The following is a 23,022-nucleotide window of genomic DNA, read 5'->3' as shown; positions in this document are numbered from 1 at the left end:
GCAAATAAATTCGGACCAAACCAATTCGTAGAATCAGCCAAATAGAATTTTTTAAAAAATGTGCTCATCTCTAATAGTAACCTATTTTTCTTGTTACTATCATTTAGTACAAAAGTGCACATAACACGCAGGAGACCGTGCGCATGCTTTGGGATCCTTAAGTTGGCCATAGACATGGTACTTCGATCAGCCACCATGTGGACAATTAACCATTATTGGAATCTTTTGTACAAATGTTCAAACAGCAAGACATAACACTAAGCTGTCATGATCACTGTACTTTTTTCATTGTTACTTATTAATCACTAACCGAGTACCCGGCGTTGCCCTGTTTTTCCTTCCTAATCCTTGTTGGGGAGGAAAATAAACAAAGGAGGAAGCTTTTGACTTCATGTCCTGTTCTCATATATTGTTGTCATATCCCAACCCCATATCCCGACCTCCTATCCCGTCCTCCTATCTCGACCTCCTATCCCGACCTCCTGTCCCGACCTCCTATACCGTCCTCCTATCCCGTCCTCCTATCCCGTCCTCCTATCCTGTCCCCCAAATCCTGTCCCCCTATCCCGTCCTCCTATCCCGTCCCCCTATCCCGTAATCATATCTCGACTTCCTATCCCATCCTTCTATCTCGACCTCCTATTCAAGCCTTCTATCCGGACCTCCTTTCCCATCCTCCTATCCCGTCCTCCAATCTCGACCTCATATCCCGACCTCCTATCCCAACCTCCTATCCGGTCCTCCTATCCCATCCTCCTATCCCGTCCTCCTATCCGGACCTCCTACCCGAGCTCATATCCCGTCCTCATATCCCGTCCTCATATCCCGTCCTCATATCCCGTCCTCCTATCCCGACCTCCTATCCCGACCTCCCATCCCGACCCGTAATATGTGTACCAGGTATTGAAATATCTCCAGCCGTTCCTTCCTAATCCTTGTTGCGGAGGAAAATAAACAAAGGAGGAAGCTTTTGACTTCATATCCAGTCCTCATATATTGTTGTCATATCCCGACCTCCTATCCCGACCTCCTATCCCATCCTCCTATCCCGACCTCCTATCCCAACCTCCTTTCCTGTCCTCCTTTCCCGTCCTCCTTTCCCGACCTCCTATCCTGTCCTCCTATCCCGACCTCCTATCCTGACCTCCTATCCCATCCTCCTATCCCGTCCTCCTATCCCATCCCATCCTCCTTTCCCGACCTCCTTTCCTGTCCTCCTTTCCCGTCCTCACATCTTGACCTCCTATCCCAACCTCCTATCCCGTCCTCCTATCCCGTCCTCCTATCCCGACCTCCTATCTAGACCTCCTATCTAGACCTCCTATCCTGACCTCCCATCCCGTCCTCATATCCTGACCTGTAATATGTGTACCAGGTATTGAAATATGTCCAGCCGTACGGAAGTTATGTGGGAACTTACATTTCCCATTGATTTGCATGGGACTTCAAACAAAAACCTTGACCCTCACAAATGGGGGTAGTTAAGGGTTAAATTAACTATCCTATATTTTAAGTGGACATATAAGTAACCTGTGACCAAATATTATCGAAATATCTCCAGTCATTTGGAAGTTATTCAGTAACATATATTTCCCATTGACTTGTATGGGACTTTAAAGATAAACCCCGCCCCTGGCAAATGGAGGTAGGTAGGGGTTAAATCACCTATCCTATGTTTGTTGTTGACATATACGTAACATGTGTGCCAAGTTTCATGTTAATATCTTTAGCCATTTGGAAGTTTTTGTGGAACATACACACATACATACACACATACATACACACACACACGTTGAGTTTTATATATATAGACTAGCTGAATACCCAGCGTTGCCCGGTTTTTCCTTCCTAATCCTTGTTGGGGAGGAAAATAAACAAAGGAGGAAGCTTTTGACTTCATATCCCGTCCTCATATATTGTTGTCATATCCCAACCCCATATCCTGTCCTCACATCCCGACCTCGTATCCTGTCATCATATCTCGACCTTATATCCCATCCTCACATCCCGTCCTCATATCACGGCCTCCTATCCCGACCTCCTATTCCGTCCTCCTATCTCAACCTTCTATCTCGACCTCCTATCCTGACCTCCTATCCCGTCCTCCTACCTCGACCTCCTATCTCGACCTCCTATCTCGACCTCCTATCCCGACCTCCTATCCCAACCTTCTATCCCGTCCTCCTATCCAATCCATCAAATCCCAACCTCCTATCTCGAACCTCCTATCCTGACCTCTTATCCCGTCCTCATATCCCGTTCTCCTATCTCTACCTCCTATCTTGACCTCCTATCCCGACCACCTATCTTGTCCTCATATCCAGTCCATCTATCCCAACTTCCTATCTCGACCTCCTATCCTGACCTCCTATCCCGTCCTCCTATCCCGACCTGCTATCCCGTCCTCCTACCCAGTCCTCCAATCCTCCTATCCCATCCTCCTATCCCGTCCTCCTATCCCGACCTCCTATCCCGTCCTCCTATCCCATCCTCCTATCCCGACCTCCTATCCTGTCCTCATATCCCGTCCTCCTATCCCGACCTCCTGTCCCGTCCTCATATCCCGTCCTCCTATCTCGACCTCATATCTCCAGCCGTACGGAAGTTATGGGGGAAGAAACATTTCCCATTGATTTGCATGGGACTTTACACAAAAACCCTGACCCTCACAAATGGGGGTAGTTAAGGGTTGAATTAACTATCCTATATTTTAAGTGAGATATATATAAAAAAAAGAGATGCGCTCCTAGTGGAGAATCATGAGGTGGGTTGACGTGTGAGCGTGTCTTTTGCACCTTACCGTGTAGCGTTGTGCTGAGGGCACAACACCTTGATGAGCTTGTAGACTCGCTGGGGTTTGTAGTTGAAAGTACGGGTGGCAGCCTGGGCATCCTTCACCGTGACCTCCAGGTCGTGGTGCAGCTTTAGTGTGAGGAGAACCAAAAAAATAGGACTTGCTTGTCCCTTGGCGCCTATTCCCCAAGTATCAATTCCAGCCGGTAGTGGTCCATAAAAACAACTGGCCTTTATTGGTACAAAAGAAGGGTGCACCCTTCTTTTGTACCAATAAAGGCCAGTTGTTTTAATGGACCATTACCGGCTGGAATTGATACTTGGGGAATAGGCGCCAAGGGCCAAGCAAGTCCTATTTTTTCGGTTCTCCTCACACTATATTTTAAGTGGACATATAAGTAACATGTGACCAAGTATTATCAAAATATCTCCAGCTGTTTGGAAGTTACGCAGTAACATATATTTCCCATAGACTTGTATGGGACTTTAAACATAAACCCTGCTGCTGACAAATGGGGGTGAGTAAGGGTTAAATCACCTATCCTATGTTAGTTGTTGACATGTAAGTAACATGTGACCAAGTATTATGTAAATATCTCCAGCCGTTTGGAAGTTATGCAGTAACATATATTTCCCATTGACTTGTATTGGACTTTAAACATAAGCCCCGCCCCTGGCAAATGAGGGTGAGTAAGGGTTAAATTACCTATCCTATGTTTGTTGTTGACATATAAGTAACATGTGTGCCAAGTTTCATGTTAATATCTTTAGCCGTTTGGACGTGATGCTGGAACATACACACATACATACATACACACACACGTTGAGTTTATGATAATGAGCTTGTGAAACATGTCAAATGATCGGCTACATATCATTTATTTGTTCACCCAAAAAAATCCAATGTGGCTGATCACTTTTAATTACTTCAAACATTAGTCTGCAGTTGACCATCATGAATGATTGTTCACGTGTAATTCACAGGGGATGTGTGGTCAAAGTGGCCAAAAACAGGTATCTCAGCCAACCATTATTTTGTATGTCTATAGCTATAGATAGAAGGGCCCAGCTCTTGTTGGTCCTATATCCTTTGTTCTTGGATAGTGGTAATCTGTTCTGGACTCTGGTCTTCAGAGAAACTTCTTTGTTAACAAATGAGGTGGGGAGAAAATTTCCCAATGGTCATAGAAATACCCAGTATGGAGCTTTGTTTTAAAGCTCCTCTCTGTTCTGCTTTAGTACTAATTAAATTAATTTGCAATGAATTAGAATCATTAAGAATAGAGATGAGCGAGCCGACCATGGTGAACCAGGATTCAACCTGAATAGAGATGAGCGAACTTACAGTAAATTTGATTCATCACAAACTTCTCGGCTCGGCAGTTGATGACTTTTCCTGCATAAATTAGTTCAGCTTTCCGGTGCTCCGGTGGGCTGGAAAAGGTGGATACAGTCCTAGGAGACTCTTTCCTAGGAATGTATCCACCTTTTCCAACCCCCCGGAGCACCTGAAGGCTGAACTAATTTACGCAGGAAAAGTCATCAACTGCCGAGCCGAGAAGTTTGTGACAAATCAAATTTACTGTAAGTTCGCTCATCTCTAAACCTGAACTTTGCATTTTGCTGGCTCGCAGAACTCCCGAACTTACTTACTGATTCGGTTCGTGTGACCTGTAAAAGCGTGAAAAATACCTAAAAAGCATGGTGTTTTGGCACTGAGAGAAAGCAGGAAGATCAGGGGGCAGTGGCATAGCGTCAGGTGACCAGCATATCCCATGAAAACCCCAGGTTATTATATAATTTGCTGGTTTATGTGTCACTCAGCCCAAAGTGCCAATAGGAGTCAGCAAGGGTGGAGGGAATTTAGTTTTACAAAGTCCTAAACACACGCTTTGCTCTGAACTAAGTCTGAAGAAAAAGAGAGAGGGACAGACTGGCAGAAAGAGAGGCATATGTAGGGAGATCAATAGGACTGAGATAGTTAACAAAGAAAAATAGACAATGGCCCTTATTTACTAAGAGTGGAGTGTAGGTTTCTTTGTGGGTTTTAATTCCCTACAATTGATTTTCCATGGTATTTACTAAGGTTTCCCTACATTTTCCACTTTCTTTACATTTTGCATCTCTTACACATGTTCTGATCTGTAGGGTTTTCCTCAGCTGAAATCCCCCACATTTTCTGTGGAAACCTTAGTAAATATGTTGTTTTTCTGTGAAAATGTCAGAAACACGCCCATTTTAGGTGACCACGCCCCTTTTCCCGACGGTCATGTCCTTTTCCGGGTTTTCTTAGTAAAATGTAGAGTTAGTCTGGGTTTTTTCAATTCTGGTGCAAATTCTGGTACAGACAGAATTTCTAGCGCAATGCACCAGAGTCTCGCGCACAACCCGACAAATCATGTCGGGTTTGCAATAGTAAATAAGGGCCAGTGTGTGCATGTGACATAAGGAGCCACAATTCTCATGTAGAAGCCAGAATCCATTCCTGATCTATAGCATCCACAGTGCACAAATCCTATAGGGGCTATACAAGGATCCACAGCAAAGAAGTACTCATACCCAGCCTGTGTATGTATGGGCTGATGATAGGGGGACCCCCTGTCCAAACTTACACAAACCTCATTGTGTACCACAAACCCAGCAAGCCTTTTTGAATACTCACAAGAAGTGCTTATCCCCAGCCTGTGTGTGTGGGCTGTTTATAGGGGGACCTTCTGTCCATTCATACACAAGAAGAAACACAGCATGTGTTTGGGACATAGGAGAGCCTTAACAAGGGGGTGCATTTGAAATGGATCAGCTCTGTTAATACGTTATTTGTAAGCATTATTTTTTTAACTATGTTTATGTTTGTATTATGTTTTTAAATATGTTTTTATTAGTTTTAAAGTATAAACAGAAAAACAAACAAGATAAAATATCACAAGCAAAAGGTACGATCAGATGCAAGAGGATACTAAGTCAGTACCGGCAATTAGCATATACATATTGACATATTTCATAGCGAATTGTTGTACATCAAGGGGGACCTTTCATTCACGTATAGTGAAAAACTTAAAGAAACAAAACAACAGAACAGGATTCGTCAGATTGACCTGATTCGGGTCATACAATTATATATATATATATATATATATATATATATATATATTGTGAGACAGAAGTATGACATCAAAGACCGTCAAGTTCTATGAAATATGGAGGCCGACCAGGCAGTGACTGGGAGATGGGAAAAAAGGATGGGGGGGGGGGGGGTGGAAGGGAAGAGGGTAAGGCAGTAAATATTGCAATGAAGTTAAGGGAAAGAAACCATCTCAGGTCCGGATAGAAGCATACAATAACTCAGGGCAAGGGGAGTGGCAATAGGTTGAGTCATTCAAAGGCGCTTATAAGTGAGCAATGGGCCCCATAGGGCTACAAATCTATCATGTATAAGGGATTGCCAACTTGTTAGCTCCTCCATCCAGCAGATCTGGTTTAGTTTCTCAAACCATTGTATCTTAGTACGGGAGACAATCTGTCGCCATAGTTGAGGGATAAGTGTTTACGCTGCTAACATATGGGTGGGCAGAGATTTAACAGAAGGCCAAATCGTGGGTGTAGATACAGTAAGTGCAATAAGTGCCATGTTAAGGGATGTGGAACAGTTACATACCAAATTAATTATGTCTTCACCATCCTTCCAGAAAGATCAAAGAATAGGTATGAGTAAGAATATGTAAGCATTATTTAGGCTCGGGAGGGCCAATAACAATGGTTCTCGCCCACCCTGGAAATGTCAGGTTGTTGCTGCTTGGTTGGTATTTGAAAATGAAAATATGGGTAACCCGACACATTTTGCATAAATAATTATTGCATAATAATTATAAATAATTATAATAATAAAATAAAAAAATGTGTGTGGTTCCCCCTATTTTTATTCTCAATCAGATACCAACCAAAATAGTAACAGCCTTTTGTTACCAGTGTGGGTAAGGACTAGAGATCAGCGAACTTTTCAAAAATTTGATATGGCCGATTCACCGAATTTTCCCCAAAAATGTGTTTCGATCAGAATTTATTTGCGGCAAATCTATATTAAAAACGGCTATTTCTGGACTACAGAAAGCCTCAATAGGGGTATAGAACACTTTGCTGTGTTCTAACACACATATGGGGGGAGATTTATCAAAACCTGTCCAGACAAAAAGCTGCTGAGTTGCCCATAGCAACCAATCAGATTGCTTCTTTCATTTTCCAGAGGCCTTTTTAAAAATGAAAGAATCGATCTGATTGCTTGCTATGGGCAACACAACAACTTTTCCTCAGGACAGGTTTTGATAAATCTCCCCCATGGAGTGTACTGGGGTAGTGAAGTAATACTGTTATTCAGAATAACAAGCAGATTACCGGCATCACTTTTAGAATCACTGCTGCAGAGCGGCACAATGACAGAGCCTGGAGTAACAGAGAAAAATAGAAAAAAACTGCGCTCAGAGAAGACACCACAAGTCTCAAAATAATAAGATAGGATCAATATCCATATACCACTCACTTCACTGGGGTTTTTGGAAAAAGGATGTGGGTCCCTGATCCAAATTCCCCTATCTAAGTCAGCTTCAAAATATAGTCCCAGGCAGGAACAGGTCACCGGGAACTCCAATGGGTTAGATTCATATTCTTTTATTAAGCGACACGTTTCAAAGGTAAAATGTACACCTTTTTCATCAGGCTTGAACATGTATAATAAAACTGTCCTTTTATACTCACAGGATCCACATCCGCGGAATATCCGGCATCAACTTCCGGTTCTTGCTGGTCACGTGACCTGTGTGGCGCTGACTTCTGAGGTCACCTGGTCACATGACCGGGTTCCCTCGTGATCAGCGCTCTGCTGCGTCAGCCGCGTCATATGACTCTGCAGCGCAGCAGGAATAGATAACCAACCACTGCACGATTAAACTCAAGGGAGTGATCACGTATGTGCAGAGGGGAAGTTACATGATCACCGTGCATTCCATACTGGAACGCACAGTGAAAAACTCCCTCTGCATTTCCCATCTGAAGCCACCATTATATCTAGGCTCAAAGCAAACTTATTACAAATAATTTAATAATTATATATAAAAAAAATATTAATAATAATGGGGCTAACTTACCCTCAAGTATATATCCATAATATTAACATCCATAATAATAATAATAATAATCGAGCATGTTTGCCCCATTCTTACAAGGGAGGATGTGCATCCCTAATATAACACATTATTATTAGTTAATCCATTAAAATACATAACATCTTATAAATACAAAAAAAAATTATCGTTATAGATTTTCTCTGAAGGAGTTAACTTCATTAATGTGTAATCTTTGTTATGTATATCATTGAAATGTCTGGACACGCTATGATTAAGAAACCCATTGGTAATATTTAATCTGTGTTTATTGATCCTTTGTCTTGTCTTAATTGTTTTACCTACATATCTAAAATGGCAGGGACATTCTAACATGTATATAATGTAATTACAGCCACAATTAAAATAGTTTTTTAAAATATATGGCTTCTCTTGTTCCGTGATGATCACCTGTGTCCTCTTATTACAGATAAGGGGGCAACATTTACATCTGCTGTTCCCACATTTATACGCTCCCTTTATTTCCTCTCCTCCGAAGATGGTTCCAATTTTACTGTACAGCCAGGAGTTGGCAGCAGCATTAGTAGACACTAGGCCTTCACAATCCCTAAGATTAAAAGATGAATTCAGAAATTTAAACCGAAGATTTTGGATAGCTAGTGCTACCTACCATAAAAATAAAAATAAAAACAGGCCTAGCAGCAGTATCAGCAAACCATACATTGCCTGAATGACACAGCCTGGAGTTGGCTGAAGCATGAGGAGACCCCAGGGCTTCACAATCCCCAAGAAAAAACACAAGAATTTTTGAAATTTAAAATGAAAATTTTGGATACCTAATGCTACCTACCATAGCAAAATTTGTATTCTCAGTCCCAGCAGCAGTATCATTAAACCGTATATTGCCTGAATGACACAACCTGGAGTTGGCTGAAGCATGAGTCCACACTAGGGCTTCACAATCCCCCCCAAAAAACACAAGAATTTTAGAAATTTTAAATGAAGATTTTGGATAGCTAGTGCTACCTAACATAACAAAATTTTTATTCCCAGGCTCAGCAGCAGTATCAATAAACGATATATTGCCTGAATGACAAAGCCTGGAGTTGGCTGAAGCATGAATACACACCAGGGCTTCACAATCCCCAAGAAAAAACACAAGAATTTTTGAAATTTAAAATGAAGATTTTGGATAGCTAGTGCTACCTCACAGAACAAAATTTTTATTCCCAAGCTCAGCAGCAGTATCAGTAAACCATATATTGCCTGAATGATACAGCCTGATGTTGGATGAAACATGAGTTCACACCAGGGCTTCACAATCCCCCCAAAAAACAACACAAGCATTTTTGAAATTTAAAAGGGATTTCATGACCCCTTACATTGAAAGATCAAAGTTGAAATTTCTACTAAGCATGTATTTAGCTCATGCTAAACATCCAAAAATGTAAAGCCCAAGCCCAGAAGCATCATTAAGCCAAGTAATGCAGTCAGTAGCAGGCATCAGCAGTACCCAAGAGGGTTTCATAACCCCTTACATTGAAAGATCAAGCTTGAAATCTCAATTAAGCATTTATGTTAGCTAGTGCTACCAGAACATATTTGGAGTTAATATCCCAGTCCCAGTTGCATCAGAAAACGATATATTGGTTGAATGACACAGCCTGGAGGTGGGGAAAGCATAAGGAGCCTATGTAGTGTCTGAATGGTACAGCCCGAAGGTGGCTGAAGCATGAAGAGACCATTGAAATACAATAATTTTAAATTGAAATCTAAAATTATGAAATTGAAATTGAGGATTTTGAAATGGAACTTTTAACTCCCAAGTTTTAGTGGCCCGAGCCCCAGGCGTGTGGGTACAAAGGACCTAATCTAACAAGGAGTCCCATGTCCCATGTCAGCACAATGCCAGAGCCTGGACATGGCATCAGTAGGAGACCATATAGTGTCTGAATGGCACAGCCTGGAGTTGGCTGAAGCATGAGGAGACCCCAGGGCTTCACAAAAATGGTCAGAATGCCACCTGACATTCATGACTATTGTGTGTTCCAGTGACATTAGCTCATCAGGGGAACAGCAAAACATGATACAACTTAATTCTGCAACTGAAGAACCACAACAAAGAATGAACTACTTAAAACCTACTGCAACTGAGCAACTTCAAAATGGTAATTCTACCACCTGGGATAGTCAGTCAATTCCAACAGCCGGTGGTCAGTATCCACAGATCCCTGTTTCTGATAGTCCTCTGCAATATTCCCTTTATTACTGGTCTGGTATCAACATGGCAATAATGCCGGGAGAGTAACTCAAGGATAGCCACATGTTTCCCACAATACACAGTCAATATATGGAGACCATATACTGGCTGAATGACACAGCCTGGAGGTGGCTGAAGCATGAGGAGACTATATAGTGTCTGATTTGCACAGCCTGGAGTTGGCGGCATATGAGGAGATAATAGGGCCTCACAATCTCTCAGAAAAAAACATGAATTTTGAAATTTCCATTGAAGATGTAAGGTACCTTGTGCTACTATAAACATATATAGGACATGTCCTAGGCCCAGCAGCATCACTAAACCATGTAGTTGCTGAATGACACAGACAGGAGCAGTCAGCAGCAGGAGTGCCCAAGAGGGTTTCATAACCCCTAATATTGAAAGATCAATGTTGAAATTTCAATTAAGCATGTATGTAAGCTAGTGCTATCATCCAAAAATGTAAGGCCCAAGCCCAGCAGCATCACTAAGCCAAGTAATTACTGAAACACACAGCCTGGAGCAGGCATCAGCATGAGTTTACAGAAGGGCTTCACAACCCCTAACATTATGTTAATGTTGAAATCTGTAAAGAAGATGTATGTTAGCTAGTGCTAACATCAACAAAAAAATTGGCACAGGCCCAGCAGCATCACTAAACCATATAGTTGCTGAAACACACAGCATGGATGAGGCAGCAGCAGAAGTACACAAGAGGGCTTAATAACCCCGAACATTAAAAGGTGAATCTTGAAATCTGTATAGAACATGTATGTTAGCTAGTGCTAACATCCCAAAAATGTAGTCACAAGCCCAGCAGCATCATTAAGCCAAGTAGTTCCTGAAACACACAGCCTGGAACAGGCAGCAGAATGTATACATAAGAGGGCTTCACAACCCCTAACATTAAAAGATCAATGTTGAAATCTTTATTGAGCATGTATGTTTGCTAGTGCTACCATAAAAAATTGTAGGTAATATCCAAGACAGTCCCAGCAGCATCAGAAAACAATATATTGGCTGAATGACACAGCCTGGAGGTGGGGAAAGCATAAGGAGCCCATATAGTGTCTGAATGGCACAGCCTGGAGGTGGCTGAAGCATGAGGTTACCATATAGTGGCTGAATGGCACAGCCTGGAGGTTGCATCCGGAGTCCTGAAAGTGAACCTAATCCAAGGAATTTCTGCAACTGGGGACCAGAACCTTTATTAGGTTTTGCAGTATCCATGGCAGCACAATGAGAGAGCCTGGAGGTGGTAGCATCAGCATGAGGAGACCATAGAGCAGCACAATTATAGAGCCTGGAGGTGGCAGCATCAGCATGAGGAGACTATAGAGCAGCATAATTAGAGAGCCTGGAGGTGGCAGCATCAGCATGAGGAGACCATATGGCGGCACAATGACAGAGCCTGGAGGTGGTAGCAATAGCATGAGGAGACCATAGAGCAGCACAATGGCAGAGCCTGGAGGTGGCAGCAGCAGCATGAGGGCCATGCCAACTGAGGGTTGAGTCTGAGGAACCCACCGACTGTTGACTGTGGTTGTTGAATGTCACTTGAGATTAAGTGGATGACCGAGAGAACCGATCAATCATGGCTGTTGGGTTGCTGGTCGCGACATGACTGCTAGCTGACACAGGGAGCTCAGACCTCTCGATGTGACTCTGGCTAGCACACACCCCTACTCTACTGCGACCTCTGCCTGCGCCTGATGAATTTAGGCCTCTACCACTCCTCTGTGCACGTCCTGGCAATGCTCTTCCTGACATACTTATTGCGTATATGAGGGGAGTACAATACGCTTCACTACGATTAAAACAGTATTTGTCTAGAACAGCAGCAGGTGTGTACTATTGGCTGTCCTTTTACAGTATCTAGACCCTTGACAGATTAACAAGTACAAAATAGTACACTACTTAGATGTAGGTATGTGGTATGCACTGATTAGGGCAGAAAAATGCGCTACAATACGCCTAAAAACTCTGTGTTGTTGTAAAACACCAGCCGGTGAGTACTACTGTTTGAACTTTCACAGTATGTAGGCCCTTGACAGATTAACAGGTACAATATGGTACACTACTTAGATGTACGCATGCGGTATGCACTGATGCGCTACAATACGCATTAAAAACTCTGTATTTTTGTAAAACACCAGCCGGTGATTACTTTTGGCTGTCCTTTCACAGTATGTAGGCCCTTGACAGATTAACAGGTACAAAATTGTACACTACTTAGATGTACGTATGTGGTATGCACATAGGAGGGCAGGAAAATGAGCCTAAAAACTCTGTAAGTTTTGTTAAACACCAGCCGGTGAGTACTAGTGCTTGGACTTTCACAGTATGTAGGCCCTTGACAGTATATCAGGTGCAAAATGGTACACTATTTAGATGCATGTATTCGGTATGCACTGGTGAGGGATGAAAAATGCGCTACAATACGCATTAAAAACTCTGTATTTTTGTAAAACACCAGCCGGTGAGTACTAGTGAGAATTGAAAATAATGGATACAGACCTCAAGGTATATAGTGTGTGTGTGTGTAGAGAATGATGTGAAAGAATATATGTGTAAAATTAAAATTAGAATAGACTAGTTGTATAGATAGTAATAAAAGAGCATTTATTTTATAAAACTGTTTGCGCAGAACAGTCCAAGCAGGGCCCTTGCTGTGGACTATCCAGTTATGCAATATAGATATAGAATATTAATAAAATGCAATAGAAAATAGATAACAGAATAAAATAAATTAGTCCATGTGACAGCCACCTATTATTGTGCTTGCAATATAGTATTTTGCATCCAATTGCATCCAATTGCTGTATCACAACAGTTAGTAATAGTGTCAATAGTCAGTGATTGTGGCAACAAATAGTAATTTTGTAATCCAAAAGAGTTGTTGGTGCTTCTGCACCACTCAACGCTCCGTGGTAGAGGGATCCTGGGATGGTAGCCCCTGGTGTGCTGGGCTCTGTCTCGCAGACTGACTCGGCTGGGCACCCGGCTCGATAGGGACGTCTGCGCAATGGATCCTGAGGTTTCTCCGGTGGGACACGGGAAGGTGTCCAGCTGAATGGATGGTATTGCGGCAAGCAGAAGGTGAGTGGATGCAGGTAACCGATGATGCTCTGATGATGTAGGTAGACGGCTTCCTTGTGGCAGAGTGTGCACGTCTCAAACAGTGGTCCCAGCTGTTGTGAATTGTGGATGACAGAGATTGGTCCAGTAGGTGGTCTGTGAGGTTAGGGTATAGTGCTAGACGCATTTCGGGGAGACCCCTTTTTCAATAGCTATAGTGTACCCCATATTGTTTTACAGTTTTTATAGTTTTTGCGGTTTAATTGGCAGCAATTTAAGGTTTATTGTAAACTATGGACTGGGTTGTAGGTTGTTGTAAAATGTGGACTGGATTGTGCATACAAGGAGATATTTTAAAAAATGTGATAGATTTGAGAAATTACAAAGATTGCAATTATATACAACTAGTCTGAAGAATGTGAATTGAAAATAAGGCAGAAAAATGCGCTTCTATACGCATTAAAAACTCTGTATTTTTGTAAAACACCAGCCGGTGAGTACTAGTGCTTGGACTTTCACAGTATGTAGGCCCTTGACAGATTAACAGGTACAAAATGGTACACTACTTAGATGTACGTATGCGGTATGCACTGATGAGGACAGAAAAATGCGCTACAATACGCATGAAAAACTCAGTATTTTTGTAAAACACCAGAGTACTTTTGCTTGGACTTTCACAGTATGTAGGCTCTTTACAGATTAACAGGTACAATATGGTAGACTACTTAGATTAAGGTATGTGGTATGCATGTATGAGGGCAAAAAAATGTGCCAAAGTACACTTGGAAAACGTATTTTCATAAAACAACAGCCAGTGATTAGTTTCCCCTGGCCTTTCACTGTATGTGGGCTTGTTACAGATTAGCAGTTACAAAAAAGTGCACTACTTAGATGTAGGTATGTTGTATGCACGTATGAGGGCAAAAAAAAATGCGCTACAGTACACTTGGAAAACGTATTTTTGTAAAACACCAGCCGGTGATTACTTTTGCCTGGACTTTCCCAGTATATAGACTTGGTACAGATTTACAGATACAAAATAGTACACTGCTTTGATGTAGGTATGTGGTATGCACGTATGAGGGCAGAAAAATCTACAACAGTCCGCTGAAAAAACTTATTTTTGCACAGCAGCAGGACACAACAGTGCAGCACTACAACCAAAAAAAAATGTTGCACTCTGTCACAGAGTGTTAAGAATGGTGTAAACTGCTGGTTATTATACCGTCTACAGACTAATATAAGCAGCTGATGATTTCTTGTGGAAAAAATACACAGAATTGCGCTGAAAAATCATTCCTGCCTCGTGTGATAAGGTTCATGAAGTTAAGGCAGCTTGTTGATATGCATGAGGCAATGAAAAGCTTTCTGCCCCTCTCTGATAAAATGCTGAATAAAGTGACTGGGAGATTTATGGCGTAAAAATACTTCTCAGTGACCACAAGCAAACCACTGCTCTCTGTCCACAACGCTGATGTGACTAGCAGTTGGAAGTGGAACGCTGCGGTATGATCAATTCAACATGTCTGTGTAACACACAGAGACACGCAGCTGTCCTCTCTCTCTGCAGTGTATGGCATGAAATGAGCAGCCACAAAATGGCTGCCGATTATATAAGGCTGTGTCATCGCAGAGGTCAATGAATGCTGATATCCTGCATCCTGCATGTGATTCAGGGTCATCCCGCCTACCTACCTTTCCACCTTGCCTTCCCGCTTTCCCAGCATCCACTGCCCCATGTACTGACATGTGGATCCACCATTTTAGGTGTCCTAGAGCCTGGAACGCTGTAAAATGGAGTTTAATGAAGCAATTTGCGCAATAGAATTGCGACGATATTCGCATTCGTTGCGAATCGAATAAATCCTGAAATTCGTAACAAATTCGGGTTCATCTGCTTCATTTTTCTCCTCTCTAGTAAGGGCTATTGATACTGGCCCTCCCCAGCCTAAATAACACGAGCCTGTTACCGCCTAGCCCCAGGAGTGTCATTTTTGATGCTACAGGCCTGTTGGTATTGGCTCTTCCCGGCACCCCTGTGGCGTTGGGTACCGGGGTAATAAATGGGGATTAGCACTAGCTGTTTTTGTGGCTAACATTAAGCCCTGGCTTAGTAATGGATTCTGTCTATAAAACAGCTTCCATTATTAAGCCTGTAAAGGAAATTAAAAAAATTTTTTTAAAAACACAACACAACATCGACGTAGTCCACCAAATCCGAAATAGTTCACATGATACATGTGAAGAAAAAAACCCCACAGAAAATAGGTTAGTACATTTATTGTTACCCGCCCGTACATCTCCCACCCGTGCCATACCACTACAACTCCCAGCATGTCCTAACTGTAAGGGCATGCTGGGAGTTGTAGTCATTCGACAACGGGCTGTTAACAAATGTGCAGGCGGGTGACAAGCAAGTCAGGGAAGTTTATCACCTGCTCGCACATCTCCCACTACCCGCGCCGCACGACTAAGGACATGCTGGGAGTTGCTGTCATGCGGCACAGGCGGTAGATGTGCTTCTTGTCACCCACCGGCACATCTCTAGCCCGTGCTGCATGACTAAAACTCCCAGCATGCCCTTACAGTAAGGACATTCTGGGAGTTGTAGTCGTGCAGTGCAGGGGGGAAATGTGCAGACAGGTAACCAGCTTGTTACCTGCCCGCCATGCCCGACTACAACTCCCAGCATCCCCTTACAGTAAGGACATGCTGGGAGATGTAGTTGTGCAACACGGGTGGAAGATGTGCTTGTCACATGCCCCCACTGCACGACTACAACTCCCAGCATGTCCTTATTGTAAGGGCATCCTGGGAGTTGTAGTCATGCAGCATGGATGGGAGATGTGCAGGCGGGTGACAAACACATCTACCACCCATGCTGCGTGACTACAACTCCCAGTATGTCCTTACTGTAAGGGCATGCTGGGAGTTGTAGTCGTGCGACGTGGGTGGCAAGCAAGCCAGGGAAGTGGGCAGCATTGTGCTCCGCTCCCTGGCTTTCCAGTGGAGAAAGAGAAGTTACAGCATTGTAACTTCACATTTCCCACTGGCCGCTGCGATTGGCCAAACGGTCCGGGCCTGCCCGGGAAATATGAAATTACAGTGCCGTTATTTCATATTCCTGTCAGACAGCTTTGCTCCCCAGCCACCTGCTCGTATCTACCATCTGCCCACAAGCTGTTGGAACTACAACTCCCAGCATGGCCTCACTGTAAGGGCATGCTGGGAGTTTTAGTAACAACAAAAAAAGAAGGGATGGAATTCAGCTCACCACCGTGGGACAATGACTGATTGAAGTTCTTTTAGTAGTAGGAGAGCAGGGAAGGCAAACAGTGGTCCGGGTCCCGGGATTCAACTTGACAAAAGGAAGGCAAAAAAGCAGGGGCCTCCAGCTGCGATTTTGTTTTATAGCATGTGGATAGTGCTTACATACATGTTTACACTTTTTTTATTTATACATCATGCAATTCTGTTTCACTCTATGATTTGTATCTACTCTGGTCCACATCCATGTATTACGCATTCAAAACACCTATTTACTCCATTACGACAATACCTCCAGTCCACATTTTCTGGCATTTTTAGTGAATCCAACATGGTCCACTTACGTCATTCTTGTTCAGGAATCCATGTTGTTTGCTTCCGTTGGGCTCATTTGGAAGCAGGACTATATAAGGGGCACATGCCCGTAATTTTTTGTGCCACGACTAAGAGCCAGTGTCGGCTCGAAACGCGTTGGTTTCCTGTACCATTTTATTTACTATGGATATCCTCTGTTTTTAACAAGTTGAATTAAATGTGAAGTTAAAATTTTTCAAGTTTTTAAATTTTTGGAGCAGCTGGAGGCCCCTGCTTTTTTGTCTTCCTTTTGTCAAGTGGGAGTTTTAGTCCTGCAATAGTTAGTGGGTGGGTAGTAGATGCGGGTGGGTGGCCAGGGGGCAGAGCTGCGCAGTTTGCAACTTTTGTGCATCTTTTAAAAAAATGCTGTCAAAGGCAAGTTTATAAGCCAGGTCTGACCTGGCTTACACTTGCCACTTTTTAAAGGGGACCAATCAGCATATTTTAGCATATATAACGCTTGACATCACGTTATATATGCTAAAACCGACGGCCTGAATAATGGCTCGCGTCATAGCTCTGCACCGCAGAGCGGTGACTCGAGCTGCCATTCAAGCCGTCGGGGCGGGACCACGTCTGCAGAGGGCCCATTCTGACGGCTTGAATGGCAGCTCGCGTCACCACCTTGCTCCCTAAGCAGACGGAGCAGAGCGATGACGTGAGCCATTATTCAAGCCATCGGGGCAGGGCCACGGCCGAAGAGAACAAAGTTGTTAAGTGTAAGTCCCAGCCCAGGGGACTACTTGCTTGGCAGCCAGGGGGGACTTTATAACTTAGAGGGGCACTCCGGCACTAAACATCTTATCCAAAGTCAAAAGGATAGGGGATAAGATGTTAGATCGGGGGGGGGGGGGGGGATCCCGCCACTGGAGATCCCTGCAATCTCTCCTACAGCACCTTCATTTTTTAGCTGCACAGAGCGAGGATCACTCTGTGGCTGATGACAGGCGGTGCAGGGGACAGAGTATTGAAATGTCACGGTTCCGCCCCTTGTGATGCCATGTCCCGCCCCCTCAATGCAAGTTACGCCCCCTCCCATAGACTTACATTGAGGGGTGGGGTGGGAAGTCATGAGGGGGCGAGGCCGTGATGTCACAATACTCCGTCCCCTGCACCACCCGTCATCAACCATAGAGCGATCCTCGCTCTGTGCAGATGAAAAACGCGAGTGCTGCAGATGATATTGTGGGGGTTCCCAGCAGTGGGATCCCCACGATCTAACATCTTATCCCTATCCTTTTGATAGGGGATTAAATGTTTAGCGCTGGAGTACCCCTTTAATATATTCACTATTCCTGGGGAACAAACGTCCCCCAAAGATGGTGAGGATAGCGGATTTAGCATATATAACGCATTGCAAAGCGTTATATATCCTAAAATATGATGATTGGCTCCCATTAACCCCTTAAGGACCAAGCCTATTTTCACCTTAAGGACCAGAGCGTTTTTTGCACATCTGACCACTGTCACTTTAAGCATTAATAACTCTGGGATGCTTTTACTTTTCATTCTGATTCCGAGATTTTTTTTTCGTGACATATTCTACTTTATGTCATCGGAATTTTTCAGTTCAGTTTTGAAGTGGATTGGAAGGGCCTTCATATTAGAAATACGCCACAAATTACCCCATTATAAAAAATGGACCCCTCAAAGTATCCAACATGACATTCAGTAAGTGTGTTAACCCTTTAGGTGTTTCACAGGAATAGCAGCAAAGTGAAGGAGAAAATTTTAAATCTTCATTTTTTACACTTGCACATTCTTGTAGACCCCGTTTTAGAAATTTTACAAGGGGTAAAAGGAGAGAAATATTCCTAAAATTTATAACCCAATTTCTCTCGAGTATGGAACTACCTCATATGTGGATGTCAAGTGCTCTGTGGGCTCAGAAGTGAGTTTTTCTGAAATGGTTTTTGTGGGGCATGTCCCATTTAGGAAGCCTCTATGGTGCCAGAACAGAACAGTGTGACTTAACACCCCACATGTGTTTGACGACTTTTCGTTAAAGTTGGATGTGTAAATGAATTTTTGGCTTTTGGAAAGCAAATTTTGCTGAAATGGTTTTTGCACATTTGGCTTTTGGAAAGCAAATTTTGCTGAAATGGTTTTTGGGGGGCATGTCCCATTTAGAAAGCCCCTATGGTGCCAGGAGAGCAAAAAAAATAAAAAAAACACATGGCATACTGTTTTGGAAAATACACCCCTCAAGGAATGTAACAAGGGGTACAGTGAGCCTTAACACCCCACAGGTGTTTGACGACTTTGGATGTGTAAATGCATTTTTCTTTTTTTTTTTTTTTTTTACTAAAATGCATTTTCCCCCCCAAAATTTGACATTTTTACAAAATTTGTAACTCCATCTCTTCTGAGTATGGAAGTACCCCATGCGTGGACATCAAGTGCACTGCGGGCGCACTACCATGCCCAGAAAGGAGTCACATTTGCAAATTTTGCTGAAATGAGGGGGCATCTCACATTTAGGAAGCTCCTATGGTACCAGAACATTAAAAAAAATGGCACACTATTTTGGAAAGTACACCCCTCAAGGAACATAACAAAGGGTACAGTGAGCCTTAACACCCCACAGGTGTTTGATAAATGTTCATTAAAATGGCATGTGAAAGGAAAGATTAGATTTTTTGCACTAAAATGCTGGGGTTACCCCAAATTTTTCATTTTCAAAAGTGCTAAAAGAAGAAAATGTCACCCTAAATTTGTAAATACATTACTTTGGAGTAGGGACATACCTCATATCTCGGCGTAAACAGCTCTGCGGGTGCGCACCGGTCTTGGTAGTGCAGGAGCACAGTCAGGGGCCTTGAGCTTCTACATAGTTGCCTATGGAGCCATAACAGTGGGACCCCCCTCAAGGAGCGTTACATGGGGTAAATTACTAAAATGTGGTACACTAAGTTACTAATGTGGGGTACAGTGGGGCATAAAATCATAAAACAGGTTATGTTCCAAGAATGATGACCCAGACCATAGCCAAAACAAAAAATATGCCCACCCCAAACCCTGTGCTCTGAATCATCATTCTGGGAATGTGATGTGTGTGGATGTCCCTAACCTGTTGCCTCAAATGTGCACCCCTCTCAGGTGGAGAGAGCACTGCACATTTGAGGCAACATAAAAAAAAGTCCCCGATGAATGTGACTCAGTGACCCATGACCCATTTTTTTTTTAAATATACCCAGAGGTCTTATCAGGTTTTTTTTAATAAGAGTTAATAAGAGTTTTTTGGGCAATTTAGTGGTTTATGGGGTTAAAACTTGGAATGTACTCTGGACTTGGTACTTTGGGGTCAAATTATAGAAAATTAAAATGAACAGGGAAAATTTAGTACTGCATGGAAGTGTGATACTCCCAGAAGCAGTTTTTAATGCAGAGGCCGGATGATCGGGGCAAGTGTCAAATTGAGTGGTGGTGTCCTTCCGTATCCCCCTCTTGTAACACGCTCTGCATTTTATCTGGGATTGTCCCTTCTTTCCAGTGTGGGGTACTTCACCTAGAAAGTGCTGGCCTGGGACGATCCTGGCACCTATATTTCCAGTTTCTTGGGAAGTCTGGAGTGCCCTTTCCTGGTCATCAAAGATTAGGGCCCTTAGTACTTCTTCTTGGAACTGGAGGAATGTCCCTGTGTTGCCAGTATACTGGGACAGTACAAGAGAGTTGTACATGGCAACTTTTTTGTACCATACCCGTGTTTTCCGCATGGCCATGTATGGCTTAAGGAGTTGATTGGAAAGATCAACTCAACCCATATACTGATTAACATCCCTCTTATCCTTATACCTGACCAGCAACAGGTTTTCATGGGTAGGGCACAGGACTCACCCTTGGGCATAGGTGTCTGAACAAAATTTAGGCCTCTCTGGTTCTTCCACATGGTCCCACAAGCGGACGTGGATCTGGCGGTAAGGGATGTGAACAGAGGGATGCTGGTATAAAAGTTGTCCACGTACACATGGTAACCCTTATCCAGAAATGGGTGCACAGGGTTCAAAACGAGTTTCCCGCTAACACCCAGAGTGGGGGGACATTCTGTGGGTACAAGAAAACCTAGTGTAGAAGAATTGAACACAGGCCAGGATTGAATAGTGTTTATATTCCTTTGAGAAGGATGTAAACTGATGTGATGTCCAAGCCCCCTGGGTAGGCTAGGGTGTTGTCACAGCAATGCATGAGCCTTCAGTAAAACACCATAGAACTTCTACCAGAACCAGGTCATTACACTATCTGTCTGATTATGGAACTCTTTAACTGTCTCAGGGTAGCTACAGTCTTTATCAATTCATCTCTTAATAAAAATGTTGTAAAAATAAAAAAATGAAATAGAACATGAATATAAAATTACCTTAAACAACAGGAGCAGGCAATATAATACCTCATAATGCCCATTGGGCTATGTAATGGTCTGGCCATTTTCCCAAGAATGTATTAACAATGTCTGGATTCAGGAGTGTGTGTGATATACCTGGATGATGTCCTAATTTACTCACCATCCTTGGTAGCCCCCAAAGTGTATGCCACCAATGTGATACAAAGATTGCGTTGAGAATGGTCTGTACTGCAAACTGGAAAAATCTGATATCTACAAAACCCAAGTAACTTTCCATTGCAATGAAAACACAAAAGGTATATGCAGTACTGAAATGGCCTCATCCTACCAATCTAAGTTCTTTACGAAGGTTTTGGGTTTTGATAACTACTACAGGAAGTCAATACTGGCCATTTATATAGTAAAACCTCTAACTGATATGACCCCCCTAAGATGGCAATACAAGTGTGTAGTCCTTGGCTTTGATTCAAGCATTCAAAACTATTTAAACTGCCTCTGCCACAACTCTTATCCTGGTTGATCTGATCCCAGCTCTCCCATACTAAAAGCCAATGCATCTGAGGCAGGAGTAGGCTCCCTCCTGTCTGAAATTCCGACCGGATTTTTATCCAAGACACTTGTTTTTGATCATAACTTTGTTTCTCAAAGAGTGGCAGAACTTGCTTGAAGGTATTACCTTACCTGTTCTAATACTTGTGCACCACAAAAAATTTCTCTACCTCTCTAAAGGGCAAATGTTTATCTGCATGACAGGCTAGGTTATGTTCTACATTCCTGGCACTAAGAATGCTAAAGCCGATTTATCAGTACCAATTTCACGTGTATGTAACTTTTTGATCACTTTTTACTCAATATTTTTCTGGGAGGTGATGTGACCAAAAATCAACAATTTTGAACTTTGGAATTTATTTTTTATCTTTACGCTGTTCACTATACAAAATAATTAACATTATATTTTAATAGTTCTGACATTTCTGTTCGAGGACAGATGTGGTGCTGCTTCTTAAAGAAATTAGCTGTGTTTATCTGTTTCTGGATAACCCCTTTAACCCCTTAACGATCATGGACATAAATGTATGTCCTGGTTTGGCGGTACTTCCCGCACCAGGACGTACATTTACGTCCTGTGTATCAAAGGATTGCTATAGATAGTCCCCTATGGGGACATAAATAGGGTAAAAAAAAGTTGAAAAATAAAAAGGAAAATCCCCTCCCCCAATAAAAAAAAAAAAAATTGTCAGTTTTTCCCATTTTACCCCCAAAAAGCTTAATTTTTTTAAATAAACATATTTTAAATAAACATATAGAATGGCCACATGCATAAATGTCTGAACTATCAAAGTATAATGTTAATGAACCCGTACGGTGAACGGCGTAAACGTAAAAATTTTTAAAAAGTCCAAAAATGCTGCTTTTTTGTCACATTTTATTAAAAAAAATTAATAAGAAATGAAATAAAAGTTGTATATATTCAAATGTGATATTGATAAAAAGTTCAGATGACTGCACAAAAAATGAGCCCTCATACCACCCTATATACTGAAAAATGAAAAAGTTATAGATGGTAAAATAGGGTGATTTTGGATTACTGATTTTGTTCAAAAAGTTTAAATTTTTTTTAAGCGGTACAAAGATATAAAAGTATCTAGCTATGGGTATCATTTTAATTGTATTGACCCACAGAATAAAGAACAAATGTCATTTTTACCGTAAATTGTACAGTGTGAAAATGAAACCCTCCAAGATGTGAAAATTTGTGGTTTTCATTTAAATTACCTCCCTAAAAAAATTTTTTGGGGGGTTAGCAGTACATT

This window comes from Hyla sarda, chromosome 7, assembly GCF_029499605.1.
Source record: "Hyla sarda isolate aHylSar1 chromosome 7, aHylSar1.hap1, whole genome shotgun sequence".
NCBI lineage: Eukaryota > Metazoa > Chordata > Amphibia > Anura > Hylidae > Hyla > Hyla sarda.
Note: the sequence above shows the minus strand (reverse complement) of the source record.